Genomic DNA, 17,967 nt, shown 5'->3' on the forward strand with positions numbered 1-17,967 from the left:
TTCCTATGACGCTCTGTGCTGCATCTTGGTGGAATGAGTCTCTGGCTGAATCTACTCCTGTGCCAACCCAGTACATTAAGTAGTGGATGGGAGACATTGTCCAAGATGGCATGCAACTTAGACAGCATCGTCTTTTCAGACACCACCGTGAGAAAGTCCAGTTCCATCCCCGCAACATCACTGGCCTTTCGGATGAGTTTGTTGATTCTGTTGGTGTCTGCTACCCTCACCCTGCTGCCCCAGCACGCAACAACAAACATGATAGTTCTACTTTGGCATTAGACACGCGGAAAGTTTGCTGATATTAAGTGCATCGTTTATGGGAGCTGCTGTCTGCAGTGAAAGAGCTGCTGAGTTTTCTACACAAAAAAAAACCTGAGGTATGGACATGGAACCGGTGCTTGCAGGAACTTTTAATGGCACCCTGATTACCCAGAAAGCTCTGCGCAGCAATGTTCGCTGAAGCACCGATCGAATGCGCAGGCGTCAGAGTTGCGGCTGTTCGCGAATATCGCGCATGCGCTCAGTACATAAAAGGCCTCTCGCGAAATCGGCTCCAGGTAAGAGATATTCCCCGGTTGTGGTGCGGACTTTCAACACCGAACTCGGGACAATTGCTGTGAGCTCCGGACACCGTGAGCCGCAATCCCGGGACAGTCCTGCTCTCTTCCCTCTCTCTCAGACCCACGATCCGTGCACGGGCCCCGGGGAGCTTCCGGCTGATGAGGGAGTGGGAACCGATGGATCTGTCAGACAGAGCTGAGCTCCAGCTGTCGAAATGCAAGGATTAGGAACTCGGAGAAAGGGAACAAAATCTTTTACATCAGCAGTTGAGAAAATCATCTTTGTTCTACCTCCAATCACAAACGAGAAAATCTGCAGATGTTGAAAATCCAAGCAACACACACAAAATGCTGGAGGAATTCAGCATTAGTATTCTTTTCCATAGATGCTGCCTGGCCTGCTGAGTTCCTCCAGCATCTTGTGTGTGTTGCTTGTTCTACCTCCTCTTGTTCTGGACCTTTCTACCCGTGGGAACATGTTTTGATTCATTCTCTGTGGGTACATAATGATATCACAACTGTATCCTGGGCAGCAAGTAGCTTTCACATCACAAATGTGCCAGACTCCAATGAGACAGACTACTGCCCTTCCCTTCATATTCATCGGCTGTCAGTCACTTGGGGAAGGGTTCAGGGGAAATATTTATGTGCAATACAGAAACTGGTAATACCTGTGTGTATTGTGGGAATGCAAAAGTTGCTGGAGAATTTGCAAGTGGGAGGAAGTGGAGTGATATTTGGAAATTAACTTTTTAAAGTGTCATTTAGCAAACAAATCAGATATGGACGGTGTGCAAAAACTGGAGTGAGAAAATCCTTCATCACCCTCTACAGGCCTGCTACATAGGTTGTGTGAGAGTGCAGATGAACTTGATCAAACCCAGAGGAAATCTTATTAACAGTGATTTGCTAGCTGTTAAAATAAATTCCTCTCTATTTAAAATTCAGTGTGCACATTTTGTTATCACTGGGTGAAAATTGCACAGCACAAGATTTTTCGGCACACCGGTCATTGCTAATTTGAGGGGACATTGGTGGGAAGGTGGGGAGACCTCCAGTGTCCTTGACACCCTCACCTACAAGATGGGCATCCAGCTGCAGCTTGTAACCCTACATGTTAGGGAGTTGGAACTCGAAATGGATGAATTCCAGATCATCTGGGAGTTGAAGGGGGTGATGGATATGACATGAAGAGAGGTGAGTTACACCCAAGGTGCAGGACACAGGAAACTGGGTGAAAGTCAGGAAGGGGAATGAGGTTAAATAGCCATTGCAGAGTACTCTTGTTGCCATCCCACACAACAACAGGTGGACCACTTTAGAAACTGTCAGGGGGAACTACCTAGCAGAGGGAATTCAAAGGGATGATAGTGGATTTGTTAGTTAGGGAATTAAAACTGACTGAGGTCCTTTAACATCGGCCGGACGATGCTGAGGATGTTCTATGAGTCTGTGGTGGCCAGTGCAATCATGTTTGCTGTTGTGTGCTGGGGCAGCAGGCTGAAGGTAGCAGGCACCAACAGAATCAACAATCTCATCCGTAAGGCCAGTGATGTTGTGGGGATGGAACTGGACTCTCTCATGGTGGTGTCTGAAAAGAGGATGCTGTCCAAGTTGCATGCCATCTTGGTCAATGTCTCCCATCCACTACATAATGCACTGGGTGGGCACAGGAGTAGATTCAGCCAGAGACTCATTTCACCGAGATGCAGCACAGAGCGTCATAGGAAGTCATTCCTGCCTGTGGCCATCAAACTTTACAACTCCTTCCTTGGAGGGTCAGACACCCTGAGCCAATAGGCTGGTCCTGGACTTATTTCATAATTTACTGGCATAAGTTACATATTACTATTTAACTATTTATGGTTTTATTACTATTTATTATTTATGGTGCAACTGTAACAAAAACCAACTTCCCCCCGGATCAATAAAGTATGACTATACGAGGAGGCAAAATAGATAGGGGAGATTTTACATAGTATTTTTGTATCTTATTTACTCAGGAGACAGATACCCATTCAAACTTCTCATCAATGGTGGAATCGAGCTGGCATGCACCACTTGTGCTGGCATCTCATTCCACACTCTCACAACCATTTCACTGAGAGGTTTTCCACATGTTCCCCTTAAATTTTCACCTTCCCCACTTACCCATGACCTCTGGTTGTCATCCCATCCAAACTCAGTGGTAAAAGCCTGCTTGCATTTATCCTATCTATACCCTCATAATTTTGTATACTTCAAACAAATCCTCAAATCAATGTATAATTCCCTTGTTTATGTTTAAAGCCTTTTTTAGGTGTCTAAGATGATGAGGGGCATTGATCATGTGGATAGCCAGAGGCTTTTCCCAGGGCTGAAATGGCTAACATGAGGAGCCTGAATAACAGAACATATAGTGCAGAGTTGTGGAGACAGATGTTGTTCAGACTTCAGATAAAGTCAGGAATGAAAAACTTGAGCAACTTCACTTTAACCCCCTCTCCCCAGACACCCACCTCCCACCATGCAGCTCTATCACCCCTTTGGCTGTCATCTCCCAGATCAATAAAAAGGAGGTGCATACCAGGTACAGGCAGATAGGAACAAATGGGGTACTTATGAAGTACAGGAAATTCAAGTGAACACTTATGAAAGAAATAAAAGAAGGCATGAGATTGCCCCAGCAGACAAGGTGAAGGAGAATCCTCAGGGATTTTGCAGATATGTTAAGAGCAAAAAGATTGCAAGGGAAAAATTAATCCTCTGGAAGATCAGAATGGTAATCCATATGAAGAGACAAAATAGATGGGGGAGATTTTTTTTTGCAGCCGTATTTACACCGGAGATAGACACAGAGTCTATAGAAGTGAGGCAAAGCAGCATCAACTTCATGGACCCTGTACAGATTACAGAGGTGGAGGTGTTTGCTGTCTCAAGGCAAATTACCATGGATAAATCCTCAGGGCCTGGTAAGTTATTCCCTGGGACCCTGCGGAAAACAAGTGCAGAAATTTTCAGAGCCCAGGCACAGATATTTTGATCATCCTCAGTGACAGGTGAGGTACTGGAGGATTAGAGGACAGCCAATGTTGTTCCGCTGTTCAAGAAAGGCTCTAAAAATAAATGAGGAAATTCTACGTTGGTGAGCTTGACATCAGTAGTGTGAAAGTTATTGGAAGGTATGTGCAGGAACCGGATATATAAGTATTTGGATAGATGAGGACTGATTAAGGATAGGCAGCATGGCTTTGTGCATGGTAGGTCATGTCTCACCAATCTTATAGAATTTCTCGAGGAAGTTATCAGGAAAGTGGATGAAGACAAGGCAGTGGATGTTGTCCACATGGACTTCAGCAAGGCACTTGACAAAATCTCATATGGGAGGTTGGTCAAGAAGGTTCGGTCACTCAGCATTCAAGATGAGATAGTAAATTGGATGAGTCACTGTCTTTGGGAGAAGCCAGAGTGTGGTAGCAGATGATTGCCTGTCTGACCGGAGGCCTGTGACTAGTGGTGTGCCACACGGATCAGTGCTGGATCTGTTGTTGTTTGTCATCTGTATCAGTAATCTGGATCAGCAAATTTTTGGATGAAACCAAGACTAGGGGTGTAGTGCGAGGAATACTATCATGGCTTGCAGTGTGAACTGGACCAGCTGGAAAAATGGCTTCAGAGATGGAAAATGGAAGTTCATGCAGACAAGTGTGAGGTGTTGCACTTTGGTAGGACCTACCAGTGTAGGTCTAACACAGTGACTGGTCGGGCACTGAGATGTGTTGTAGAAGAAAGGGATCTGGGAATACAGGTCTATAATTCACTGAAAGTGGTGTCACAGTTCAATAGGAATGGAAAGAATGATTTTGGCACATTGCCCTTTAAAACCAAAGTACTGAGTACAGGAGTTGATGTTGTACAAGACATTGGTGAGGCCTAATTTGGAGTATTGTGTGCAGTTTTGGTCACCAACCTGCAGGAAAGATGTAAAAGAGGTTCAAAGAGTTCAGATAAAATTCACAAGGATGTTGCCAGGTCTGGAGAACTTGGGTCATAAAGAAAGATTGAACATGTCAGGACTTTATTACTTGGAACGTAGAAGATTGAGGGGAGATTTGATGGAGTTATAACACAATTATGAGGGGTATAGATAGGGTAAATGCAAGCTGGCTTTTACCACTGAGATTGAGTGGGACTACAACCAGAGGCCATGGGTTAAGGGTGAAAGGTGAAGCGTTAAGGGGAACAAGAGGGGAAACATCTTCACACAGACGGTTAACCAGGTGTGGAATGAGCAGCCAGCACAAGTGGTGCATGCAAGCTCAATTTCAACACTTAAGAGGTTTGTATAGGTACCTGGATGGTAGGGGTATGGGTGTAGAAAGTTTAAATAGTTCAGCACAAACTAGATGGGCCAAAGGGCCTATTTCTGTGTTGTACTTTTCTATGACTGTGACAAGAACCTTAAATAATACTAACATTCACTCTAATTCCTTTTAACAGCTGTGCAGACCAACCATACATCTGAGTAGGAGATATTTATATGGCGTTAAAACTGGCACTTTAAATTAACAGTACATAAAAGAAAATCCCAGCTGCACGTCAACAAAGGCTATTTGCATGAGAGTGTTTCAGTTACTGTGGGGCCAGGCACCCATGCAGCTCAGTGGGAACAGGGAATAATACCAATGGAGACAGTCAGACTGAGCCAGGGCACAGATTGGAGATGGCAGAAATGCCTCATTCTTCTAGAGACAGGAAGAGCATCAGAATTTGATGGTCATTCCAGATACCAGCACTGTGCCCAGTTAGAAGATGATTTCTCTCTCCAACTTGGGTTGAACCTCACTGTAACAGTATGTTGTCAGATCATTCCTTGGCAAATCAAGTGATCTCGTCTGAAATCCTTCACCCATTGATGGATTTTGTAAATCTTTTTACAGGTTAGACATGACACGGAATGTGGGAATCTCGAACGCAGCATGCCAGTTTTGCTGTTTCTGTCTAGGTACTGAAGAAGTGGAGCAAAGGATTCAACCGACCATCCTTCCTGCTCAGACTGTGGGGAGGGATTCACTTGGATCATCTGACTGACTGGCACGTCCGTCATTTTACAGAGCGGAGAGGCTGTTCACCTGCTCAGACAGTGGGAATGGATTCACTCAGTCATCTCAACTGAAGGTACATCAGCAAGTTCACACTGGGAAAAGGCCATTCATCTGTTCTGTGTGTGAGCAGGGATTCAGTCGGTCTTCCCACCTGTGGACACACCAGTCAGTTCACACTGGGCAGAGGCTGTTCATCTGCTGAATTTGTGGGGAAGGATTCACTCGGTCATCTGACCTGATGGCACACCAGCGAGTCCACACCGGGGAGCGGCCATTCACCTGCTCGGACTGTGGGAAGGGATTCACTAGATCATCTCAGCTACTGAGACACCAGTCAGTTCACACTGCAGAGAGGGATTTCACCTGCTCAGATTGTGGGAAGAGATTCCCACACTCTTCCACCCTACAGAGACACCAGTCAGTTCACACTGGGGAGAGGCCGTTCATCTGCTCAGTCTGTGGGAAGGGATTCACTCGGTCATCCCACCTACAGTGTCATCAGCGGGTTCACACTGGGGAAAAGCCGTTCACTTGCTCAGACTGTGGGAAGGGATTCACTCGATCATCCAACCTGCAGATACACCAGCGAGTTCACACTGGGGAGAGGCCATTCACCTGCTCAGTCTGTGGGAAGGGATTCTATCAATCATCTACCCTGCAGAGACACCAGCGAGTTCACACTGGGGAGAAGCCGTTCACCTGCTCAGACTGTGGAAAGGGATTCACTGAATCATCCACCCTATTGGCACACCAGTCACTTCACACTGGGGAGTGGCGGTTCTCCTGCTCAGAATGTGGGAAAGAATTCAATCAGTCTTCCAAACTACTGGCACACCAGTCAGTTCACACCGGAGAGTGGCCATTCACCTGCTGTGAATGTGAGAAGGAATTCGCACGGCCATCTGATCTACAGATACACCAGCGAGTTCACACTGGGGAAAAGCCGTTCACTTGCTCAGACTGTGGGAAGGGATTCACTCGATCATCCAACCTGCAGATACACCAGCGAGTTCACACTGGGGAGAGGCCATTCACCTGCTCAGACTGTGGGAAGGGATTCTATCAATCATCTACCCTACAGAGACACCAGCGAGTTCACACTGGGGAGAAGCCGTTCACCTGCTCAGACTGTGGAAAGCGATCCACTGAATCATCCACCCTATTGGCACACCAGTCACTTCACACTGGGGAGTGGCGATTCTCCTGCTCGGAATGTGGGAAAGAATTCAATCAGTCTTCCAAACTACTGGCACACCAGTCAGTTCACACCGTGGAGTGGCCATTCACCTGCTGTGAATGTGGGAAGGGATTCACTCGGTCATCCAAATTACTGGCACACCAGCGAGTTCACACTGGGGAGAGGCCGTTCACCTGCTGTGAATGTGAGAAGGAATTCGCACGGCCATCTGATCTACAGATACACCAGCGAGTTCACACTGGAGAGAGGCCGTTCGCCTGCTGTGAATGTGGGAAAGCATTCACACGATCATCTCATCTACTGAGACACCAGCGAGTTCACCCTGGGTAGAGGCCAATCACCGGCTCAGACTTTGGGAAGAGATTCTCTCAGCCATCTTCACCAAATGTGCATCATTCAGTTCACACTGGGGAGAGGTGGTGCACCTGCTGTGAATGTGGGAAGGGATTCACTCAGTCATCTAACATTGTGACACATTACTGGGTTCACATTGGGGAGAAAGTTTCAATAAGCTGCTTGCTGGATATTTGTCTATCACCGTTGCTGAATGCAATTTCGAGAGTGACTGTCCATGCTGAACTCTGCAATTATTGCTGCTGCTCACCACACCCAGTTCTGCACCCTGGTCACTGGGCATGGGAGGAGTTTCTTCTGCTGCATATTCATCTTTAATGGGACTGGAGTTTAATATTCCGGATCTGAGACAAATAAATCAGTTCTATTTTGAACTCTGTCTCCCGTACTTAGTGAATTTATAACATACCTAGTGTACAGTGGAGAGTCAACTCAGGCCGGCTGGACCCTGCCAGTGATTCTGTTCCACGACAGTCCTTTTAAGTCCTTCCCTGTTGTTCATCTCTCGCTCTCCCTGTGGTGATGGGTTCCAAACAGTCACCACTCTGTGGGTGAAGAGGTTTCCGTTGAATTTTCTGCAGACTGAAGAAGTCGAGCTGACTGCAGTTCTGTCTGAGATGTTCTTCCCGCTGAAATCTCTGGACTGAGGAAAAATAACACTGGTAGTTAACCTCCTTAATTACGACTCATTTCCACATTATGGGTCATTTTCCCTGCTTCTAAAGGGTTGTTAGAAAACACCACTGGCCTCTAAAGACTGAAAGCAGAATGGGAAACCATCAGTTGGACATTCAACGGAGCAGGGTCAGAAACCAGAGGCGGGTCTGCACAGGGCAGAGTCTGGGGGTCTGGACAATGGTCGGGGTAAGAACGTATGATGAGGAGAAGGGAATCAGCAGCGGGGCGCGGTTGATTGACAGAGAAAATCTTTTGTTTGTCTGACGGATGACACAAATAATACCTGTGGTGAGGTGCTCCACTGGTCGAGGAACGTGTGTGCTTGGAATGGTTTTATCTATTGAGGGAGTTGTTCCTGCTTGTTTATCCTGTAATATTATATCTGGATGGTTATTATGGATTGTCCTATCTGAAATAATGTGTTGATTATCATATAATTTGTAAGATTTTGACTGTAAAACTGGATCAGGCTTGAATTTATGGTGCCTTTATGAAGCAACGGAGGGCATTTGTGAGTTTGTATTTTAAATTAAGAATTTGGTGAGTGATATTTGCCACTTGATTGTGCCTTTGCAAGTAATCAGATTGAGTTAAACTGCTGCAGGATCCTGCAATGTGTTGGATTGTGTCTGGTTTCTCTGAGCATTTTCTGCACTTACTCTCTTGTTTGTTTGTATTTCATGTATTTTAAATTTTTCTTCCTTTTGTTAACCACCTTGTCCTGTATTTCTGCAAGGCCCCCCTCTATTTCTGGGAAGAGGTCTCCAACTCTCAGTCAGGTGCTCGATGCTTCCTTGTCACCGTCTCGTCTGCTCAGATCATTGGGATGTCTCCCATGGAGGGTCATACTCATTCCACTGGTTAATGTTTTCTTCCATAGTGATGATTCATTTGCCTGAGTTGGTCTCTCATTAAAATTTTCTGGTCTGAATTTCTTATCACGATTGCATATACACACATGGAGCGTTGAATCCTGTTCATTTTTGATGGAAATATATATTTAGAAGTTTTATCTGACTGTTGTGTGATTTTTGTTTTCATGTGTGTTTTTTCTCTTCCTCCTTCTGTCCGAGGTATTGTTAATCTAAGTGGGTTGAGTTTAAATAGTCTTTTCTAAAGTTGTCATTTCAGTTCTGATTTATCTTTGTAAATTTTACTGATTGAAATGGGACCAAGATATTTTCATTGAAAAAGTCAGTGTCGGTATTGGTGAAACTGTTTATTGCTTTTGTTGTATTTGTCAACTATTCAGCTCTGTTTGGCAGGTTTTTTTTCAGCCTTGAACTAAATTTTGTCAAAGGTTTTCTCGATTTTGCACTACTTTCTATTGTATTTGCTTGTTGATTTTCCAGATATGTGGATATCAGGAGTCCCAAAGAAGGGTCTTGGCCTGAAATGTTGATTCTCATGCATAGATGCTGCCTGACATGCTGAGCTCCTCCAGCACTTTGTGTGTAGTTCTCTAGATTTCTCGCATCTGCGTGTCTCTGTTGGTAAAATATTAAATAAAATCACTAGAAAGGGGTGGCAAAGGGCTGGAAGGTGTAGAATCTCTGTGGGTACAATTAAGGAAGAGCAAATGTAAAAATAAAAAAAAAAATCCCTGATGGAAATTGTACAGAGACCCCCAAACAGTAGTGAGTATGTGGTCCACAAATTACAATGGGAGATAGAAAGTGCGTGCCGAAAGGGCAACGTTACAATAGTCATGGGGGATTGTCATGCAGGTGATTAGGAGAATTAGGATGGTGTTGGTCTCGAGGAGGAATTCCGAGAATGCCTACAAGAAGTTTTTTTTTTAGAGCAGCTCATGGTTGAGCCCACTTGGGGATCAGCTATTCTGGACTGGGTGTTGTAATGAACCGGAATTAATTAGGTCACTTAAGATCGAATATCCCTTAGGGGCAAGTGATCTTAATATAATCCAATTCACCCGGACATTAGAGAAGGAGATGCTGAAGTTAGATGTGGAATAAAGAGAATTTGAGAGCAAGAGAGAAGAATTGGTCAAAATTTAATTTGAAAAGAACATGGGCAGGGATGAAAACAGAGCAGCGATGGCTGGAATTTCTGGAAGCAATTCTGAAGGCACAGGATATATAAATCACAAAGAGGAAGTAGTATTCTAAAGGTAAGGTGACAAAACCGTGGCTGATAAAAGAAATCAAAGGCAACATAAAGACCAAAGAGAGGGCATAGAGCAAAAATTACTAGGAAGTTAGAGGATTAGATTAGATTATGAGGACGCTCAGTCCTCATTTATTGTTATTTAGAACTGCATCCATGCATTAAGAAATGATACAATGTTCCTCCAGAGTGATACCACAAAAAAAACAGGACAAACCAAAGATTAACACTGACAAGACCGCATAATTATAACATATAGTTACAGCAGTGCAAAGCAATAGCATAATTTGATAAAGAACAGACCATGGGAATGGTAAAAAAAAACAGATGCAAAGTTCCCATCGACTCCCAATAGTCCTGATAGCAGGCGGCAGAAGTGAGGAACCCTCTCTGTCATAAACCTCCAGGCACCGACAACTGTTGATGCATTGGAAGCATCCGACCCCAGCCGACTCTGAGTTCGTCCGAAAACTTCGAGCCTCCAACGAGCCCTTCAACACCAAGCATCAAGCACCATCTCTGCCGAGCGCCTCGACTCCATTCCGGCCGCCGAGCAGCAAGCAAAGCCGAGGACTCCGGGCCTTCCCCTCCGGAGATTCAGGACCACACAGTAACAGCGGCAGCAAAAAAGGCATCTCAGAAGTTTCTCCAGATGTTCCTCCGTTCTCTCACGTCTGTCTCCATCAAATCAGAATTGTGCACGGCACCCTACTTGACAGATTACAGATATCATTCACTGGATTGCTGCCATCTTCTCTTCCTCCAAGATTGGGAAGCTTTTAAAAACCAACAGGATGCAACTAAAATAATTAAGAAGGAAAAGATGGAATACATAGGTGAGCTAGCCAGTAATATTAAAGAGGATACCAAATGTTTTTTCAGTTACATACAGCGTAAAAGAGAGGTGAAAGTGGATATCGGACCACTGAAAAATGATGCTGGATGCAAGATCATCCAGCAAGTTGCTCCATCTACTTGCCTTTTCCCCATAACCCTTGATTCCCTTACTCTGTAATAACCTATCTAACTCGATCAGGTTCATGAGGGACTGTTACTGCCAGATTCTGCAGTTCTTGCGGCTGTTCATCGCACCCAGGACTGAACCCTGGTCACTGAGCATTGGAGGAGTCTGTTCTGCTGTTATAAGCTTTAAACTAGACCAGTGATTAACATCGTGGATCTGTGAAAGATAAATCAGTTCTGTATCAAATCCCGTGTCACAAGTACTTACTCTCTCTACCAAACTCACAATGTAAACTAGAGAGGCCACTCAGTCCATCTGGTCCCTGCCCATGTTTCTGTTCCATATTTTAAAATCCATCTCCGACGTTCCTCTCTCTCTCTCCCTGTGATGATGAGTTGGAACTAGTCACCACTCCGTCGGAGAAGAGATTTCCCTTTAATTTTATAGAATCATAGAAATCTGCAGCACATTACAGGCTGTTCAGCCCACAATGTTGTGCCACACCATGTAACCTGCTCTGGAAACCGCCTAGAATTACCCTCACAGATGGCCCTCTATTTTTCTAAGCTCCATGTACCTATCTAAGCTCTTAAAAGACTCAGTTGTATCCGCCTCCACTACCGTCACTGGCCGTGCATTGCATACACCCACCACTGTTTATGTAAAAGCATTACCTTTGACAACTCTCTTGCAACTACTTCCAAACACCTTAACGCTATGCCCCCTTGTGTTAGCCATTTCAGTCGTGGGGAAAAAAGCCTCTGGCTATTCCATGACCAATATCTCTCATCATCATCTGTATGGATTTCCTGCATGATTTTCTCTAGCTTGAATATGGCGATGAGCTCACTGTGGTTTTGACATTCCCCAGGGCTCAGGAATAAGGTGGTTAAATTCCTTCTTTCCTGCTCTTTTGAACGTTTTGTGTCATTTTCACTCATTTCAAAGGACTGTGCTTCAGACAGCTGGGTTGTTGCAATGTGCCTCTAAAGTCTGACAGCAGACTAGTGAGTGAATCTTCGATGGAGCAGAGTCAGAAACCAAAGAATTACCAGCCCGAGTCAGGGCTTTGGGACTCCAGAGAGATATGGGGTTGAGAGTTTACGAGGAGGAGGAGGAAGAGGAATCAGGCCCGCAGGATGTTCCTACAGATGAAAGGTCAGAAACATTTGGAAACTGATTGAAAAAAATGCAAAACACTGGAGGAAATCAGCAGATCAGGCAGCAAATGTGGAGAGGAATATGTAGACAACGTTTAGGCCGAGCCCCTTCAGCATGCCTAGACTGTATACTCTGCTTAGTTACTGTCTGAACTGCAGAGCTCTTCCTGCGTTTTGTGTGTGTGCGTCTCTGTATTTCCAGCAACTGCAGCTGTGTTTTATATCTGCCTTTGTAAGAGGATTGTACATACAGTTTGATTTTGTGTGTATTGTTTATGGGAGCCGCTTTCTACGCTAAAACAGCTGCTGAGGTTTCTATATACACAAAAAAAACTGAGGTATGGACATGGAACCGGTGGTTGCAGAAACTATTAATGGCACCTTGTTTACACAGATAGACCTGCGCTAAAAATTCCGCCGGCGCTGAAGCACCGCTCAAATGCGCAGGCGTAAAGGTTGATTAGATTTGCAATATCACGCATGCGCGCAGTACACAATACCCTCAGGATCACGGCTGCAGAATCGGGCGCAGGTAAGCGAGCATCTCGGGACGATTATTTTCAACACCGACTGAGGGACAATTGTTGTGACCTGCGGGCGCCGTGGCCCACAATCCCGGGACAGTCCTGCTCTCTTCCCTCTCTCTCAGCCCCAGCATCCGTACACGGGCCCCGGGGAGCTTCCGGCTGATGAGGGAATGGGAACCGATGGATCTCTCAGACAGAGCTGAGCTCCAGCTGTCTAAATGCAAGGATTAGGAACTCGGAGAAAGGGAACAAAATCTTTTACATCACCAGTTGAGAAAATCACCTTCGTTCTACTTCCAATGATAAACAAGAGAAAATCTGCAGAAATCCAAGCAACACGCAGAAAATGCTGGAGGAACTCAGCATTAGTACTATTTTTCATAAATGCTGCCTGGCCTGCTGAGTTCCTCCAGCATTTTGTGTGTGTTGCTTGTTCTACCTCCTCTTGTTCTGGACCTTTCTACCCGTGAGGACATGTTTTGCCCCATTCTCTCTGGGTACATAATGATATCAAACACCTTTGCCCTGGGCAACAAGGAGCTTTCACATCACAAATCTGCCAGACTCCAATGAGACAGACGACTGCCCTTCCCTTCTTATTCATTGGCATTGCCATCAATGAGTTCACCACCGTCAGTCACCTGGGGGAGGGTTCAGGGGAAATATTTATGTACAAAACTGAAACTGGTGTTACCTGTGTGTATTGTGACGATGCAAAAGTTGCTGGAGAATTTACAAGTGGGAGGAAGTGGAGTGATATTTGGAAATCTGACTTTTTAAAGCATCAAGAAAATCACATATAGGCGGTGTGCAAAAGCTCTGGTTAGAAAATCCTTCATTACCTGCTATAGGCCTGCTACATAGGTTGTGTGAGAGTGCAGATGAACGTGATCGAACCCAGAGGAGATCGAAGTTCTTATCGCCAGTGATTTGCTTGCTGTTGAAATGAATAGCTCTCTATATAAAATACAGTTTACACATGTTGTTGTCACTGGGCAAGGATTGTGCAGCACAAGATTTTTGCACACACTGGTCATTACAAATTAGAGGGGACATTGGTGGGAAGGAGGGGAGACCTCCAGTGTCCCTGATACCCTCACATACCTGACTCCCTGTAAACCTGCACGTTAGGGAGTTGGAGCTGGAAATGGATGAATTCCAGATCATTCGGGAGTCGGAGGGGCTGATAGATATGACATGAAGAGAGGTGAGTTACACCCAAGATGCAGGACACAGGAAACTGGGTGATGGTCAGGAAGGGGAATGAGATTAAATAGCCATCACTGAGTACTCTTGTGGCCATCCCCCACAACAACAGGTAGACCATGTTAGAAACTGTTGGCAGGGAATTAGCTAGCACAGGAAAGTCAAAGGGGTGATAGGGGATTTGTTAGTTAGGGGAACAGAACTAGAAGGGGACTAATATCCTAGTGGTAATGCTTGCTAGTGCTAGTGGATGTTAAACTAAAGTTGCAGGGCGGATGGGAGCCAGAATGCCTGAATGGATAGTGGAGTCATTGAATTGAATTACATCCTTCATGTACATGTGGAGTAGAAATTGAATTACATCCTTCATGTACATGTGGAGTAGAAATCTTTATGTTCTGTCTCCATCTAAATGTGCAATTTGTAGTAATTTATAATAAATAGTATTTAAAACAGGACAGTCAGTATAATATAGAAATACAATTGTATCAGCATGAATATATCAGTCTGATGACCTGGTGGAAGGAGCTGTCCCAGAGCCTGTTGGTTCTGGCTTTCATGCTGTGGTACCGTTTCCCAGATGGTAGCAGCTGCAACAGTTTGTGGTTGGGGTGACTTGGGTCCCCAGTGGGCCTTCAGACCCATTTTACACACCTGACACTGTAAATGTCCTGAATAGTGCACTGGGCTGTCCGCACCACTCTCTGCAGAGTCCTGCGATTGAGGGAGGTACAGTTCCCATACCAGGCAGTGATGCAGCCAGTCAGGATGCTCTCAGTTTTGCCCCTGTAGAAAGTTCTTCACATTTGGGGGCACATTCCAAACTTCTTCAGCCGTCTGAGGTGAAATTGGCACTGTTGTGCCTTTTTCACCACACAGCCGGGATGTACAGACCACGTGAGATCCTTAACGATGTTTATGCCGAGGAACTTAAATCTGTTTACCCTCTCAACTCCAGGTCCATTGTGGTCAATAGGGGTTAGCCTGTCTCCATTCCTTCTGTAATCCACAACCAGCTCCTTTGTTTCTGTGACATTGAGGAAGTGGTTGTTTTCTTGACACCAGTCAGATGTTGTTCAGACTTCAGACAAAGTCAGCAATCAAAGGGTTGAGCATGGTGTGGCAAATATGCTGAGCTGTGTAAATCAAATGCAAGAAACATTGTAGGAAAGTCAAGTGAGCTCAGTGCATTGAATTATGATATTGTTACCATTACTGAGACTTGGTTGAAACCAAAAGTCTGAGGGATTGAGAGGAACAAATTTACAGAGAGATCACAGACTATGCCAGAAACAAAGATTGATATAGTAAGTGATTTTAACTTTCCATATATTGACTGGGGGTCCCATACTGTAAAAGGACTAGATGGGGCAGAGTTTGTCAAATGTGTCCTCAATCAGTAGAATTCCCGACATAGAAGTGTGCAATAAGCTATCAGGAAATGATCCCGTGCTAGTGACAGAAATTAGTGTATGGGAAGACTTTGCACCTGGTAATCATAATGCCATGAGATTCCAAGTAAATATGGAAAAAGAGAGGTCTGGAACACAGGTTGAGATTCTAAATTAGAGAAAGGTCAATTTTTATGGTATCAGAAAGGATCTGACAAGTGTGAATTGGGACAGGATGTTTCCGGCAAAGGAGCACTTGGTAAGTGGGAGTTCTTCAGAAGTGAAGTTTCGAGGGTTGTATGTGCCTGTCAAAATAAAAGTTTGGTAACTGGTGCAGGGAACCTTGGTTTTCCAGAGATATTGAGGCCCCAGATATTTTGTTTCTCTAAGTGCCTCAGGCTGTTGGGTGCTACCAAGACTCATTAGTGACTACAATAATCATAATTCCATGCCCTGAGCCCATCTGACATCTTTTTTAGCTGTCTTCTGTTGGTTTCTAAAAACTTCCCAATGGATTTTGCTCTTTTCTTTGCCCTCTCTTTGGCTTTTACATTGGCTTTGGCTTCTCATTTCAGCCATGGTTCTGCCCTCCAGACTTTACAATGCTTCCATTTCTTTGGGATGTATCTGTCACTCACCTCCCGAATTGCTCCCAGAAACTCCAGCCATTGCTGCTCCATTGTCATTCCTACCAGTCTCCCCTTCCACTCAAGTTTGGCCAGCTTCTCTGTCATAGAAACATGGAGAAGGTCAGTGCAGAAACGTGCCCACTCTGGACGATCAGTAAATGATAATCTATACTGTGAATGGTATCTATAATATGAAAAAAACTAAGGAGCTGGTGGTAGACCTGAGGAGAGCTAAGGTACCGGTGACCCCTGTTTCCATCCAGGGGGTCAGTGTGGACATGGTGGAGGATTACAAATACCTGGGGATACGAATTGACAATAAACTGGACTGGTCTAAGAACACTGAGGCTGTCTACAAGAAGGGTCAGAGCCATCTCTATTTCCTGAGGAGACTGAGGTCCTTTAACATCTGCCGGACGATGCTGAGCATGTTCTACGAGTCTGTGGTGGCCAGTGCTATCATGTTTGCTGTTGTGTGCTGGGGCAGCAGGCTGAGGGTAGCAGACACCAACAGAATCAACAGCTCATTCATAAGGCCAGTGATGTTGTGGGGATGGAACTGGACTCTCTCACGGTGGTGTCTGAAAAGAGGATGCTGTCTAAGTTGCATGCCATCTTGGTCAATGTCTCCCAACCACTACATAATGTACTGGTTGGGCACAGGAGTACATTCAGCCAGAGACTCATTTCACCGAGATGCAGCACAGAGCGTCATAGGAAGTCATTCCTGCCTGTGGCCAACAAACTTTACAACTCCTCCCTTGGAGGGTCAGACACCCTGAGCCAATAGGCTGGTCCTGGACTTATTTCATAATTTACTGGCATAAGTTACATATTACTATTTAACTATTTATGGTTCTATTACTATTTATTATTTATGGTGCAACTGTAACAAAAACCAACTTCCCCCGGATCAATAAAGTATGACTATACGAGGAGGCAAAATAGATAGGGGAGATTTTACATAGTATTTTTGTATCTTATTTACTCAGGAGACAGATACCCATTCAAACTTCTCATCAATGGTGGAATCGAGCTGGCATCTCATTCCACACTCTCACAACCATTTCACTGAGAGGTTTTCCACATGTTCCCCTTAAATTTTCACCTTCCCCACTTACCCATGACCTCTGGTTGTCATCCCATCCAAACTCAGTGGTAAAAGCCTGCTTGCATTTATCCTATCTATACCCTCATAATTTTGTATACTTCAAACAAATCCTCAAATCAATGTATAATTTCCTTGTTTATGTTTAAAGCCTTTTTTAGGTGTCTAAGATGATGAGGGACATTGATCATGTGGATAGCCAGAGGCTTTTCCCAGGGCTGAAATGGCTAACATGAGGAGCCTGAATAACAGAACATATAGTGCAGAGTTGTGGAGACAGATGTTGTTCAGACTTCAGACAAAGTCAGGAATGAAAAACTTGAGCAACTTTACTTTAACCCCCCCCCCCTCCCCAGACACCCACCTCCCACCATGCAGCTCTATCACCCCTTTGGCTGTCATCTCCCAGATCAATAAAAAGGAGGTGCATACCAGGTACAGGCAGATAAGAACACACGGGGTACTTATGAAGCACAGGAAATTCAAGTGAACACTTATAAAAGAAATAAAAGAAGGCCTGAGATTGCCCCAGCAGACAAGGTGAAGGGGAATCCTCAGGGACTCTGCAGATATGTTAAGAGCAAAAAAATTGCAAGGGAAAAAATAATCCTCTGGAAGATCAGAATGGTAATCCACATGAGGAGACAAAATATATGGGGGAGATTTTTTTGCCACCTGTATTTACTCAGGAGATGGACACAGAGTCTATAGAAGTGAGGCAAAGCAGCATCAACTTCATGGACCCTGTACAGATTACAGAGGTGGAGCTGTTTGCTGTCTGAAGGCAAATTAGTGTGGATAAATCCCCACGGCCTGACAAGTTGTCCCCTCTGACCCTGCAGAAGACAAGTGCAGAAATTGTCGGGGCCCAAGCACAGGTATTTAAATCATTCTCAGTGACAGGCGAGGTACTGGAGGATTGGAGGACAGCCAATGTTGTTCCGCTGTTCAAGAAAGGCTCTAAAAATGAACTAAGGA

At 44.9% G+C, this 17,967-nt stretch overlaps 1 protein-coding gene across 1 annotated transcript in view; it reads left to right on the plus strand.

Moving 5' to 3' along the window:
- The first annotated feature begins 512 nt into the window (after positions 1 to 512).
- The window catches only part of LOC140208036 (uncharacterized), an 81,171-nt gene continuing 63,716 nt past the window's right edge, over positions 513 to 17,967 (plus strand). Inside the window, 1 exon segment of the mRNA XM_072276565.1 lies at positions 513 to 560. The gene's annotated coding sequence lies outside the window, so the exon portion shown is untranslated.

This window comes from Mobula birostris, chromosome 13, assembly GCF_030028105.1.
Source record: "Mobula birostris isolate sMobBir1 chromosome 13, sMobBir1.hap1, whole genome shotgun sequence".
Lineage (NCBI taxonomy): Eukaryota > Metazoa > Chordata > Chondrichthyes > Myliobatiformes > Myliobatidae > Mobula > Mobula birostris.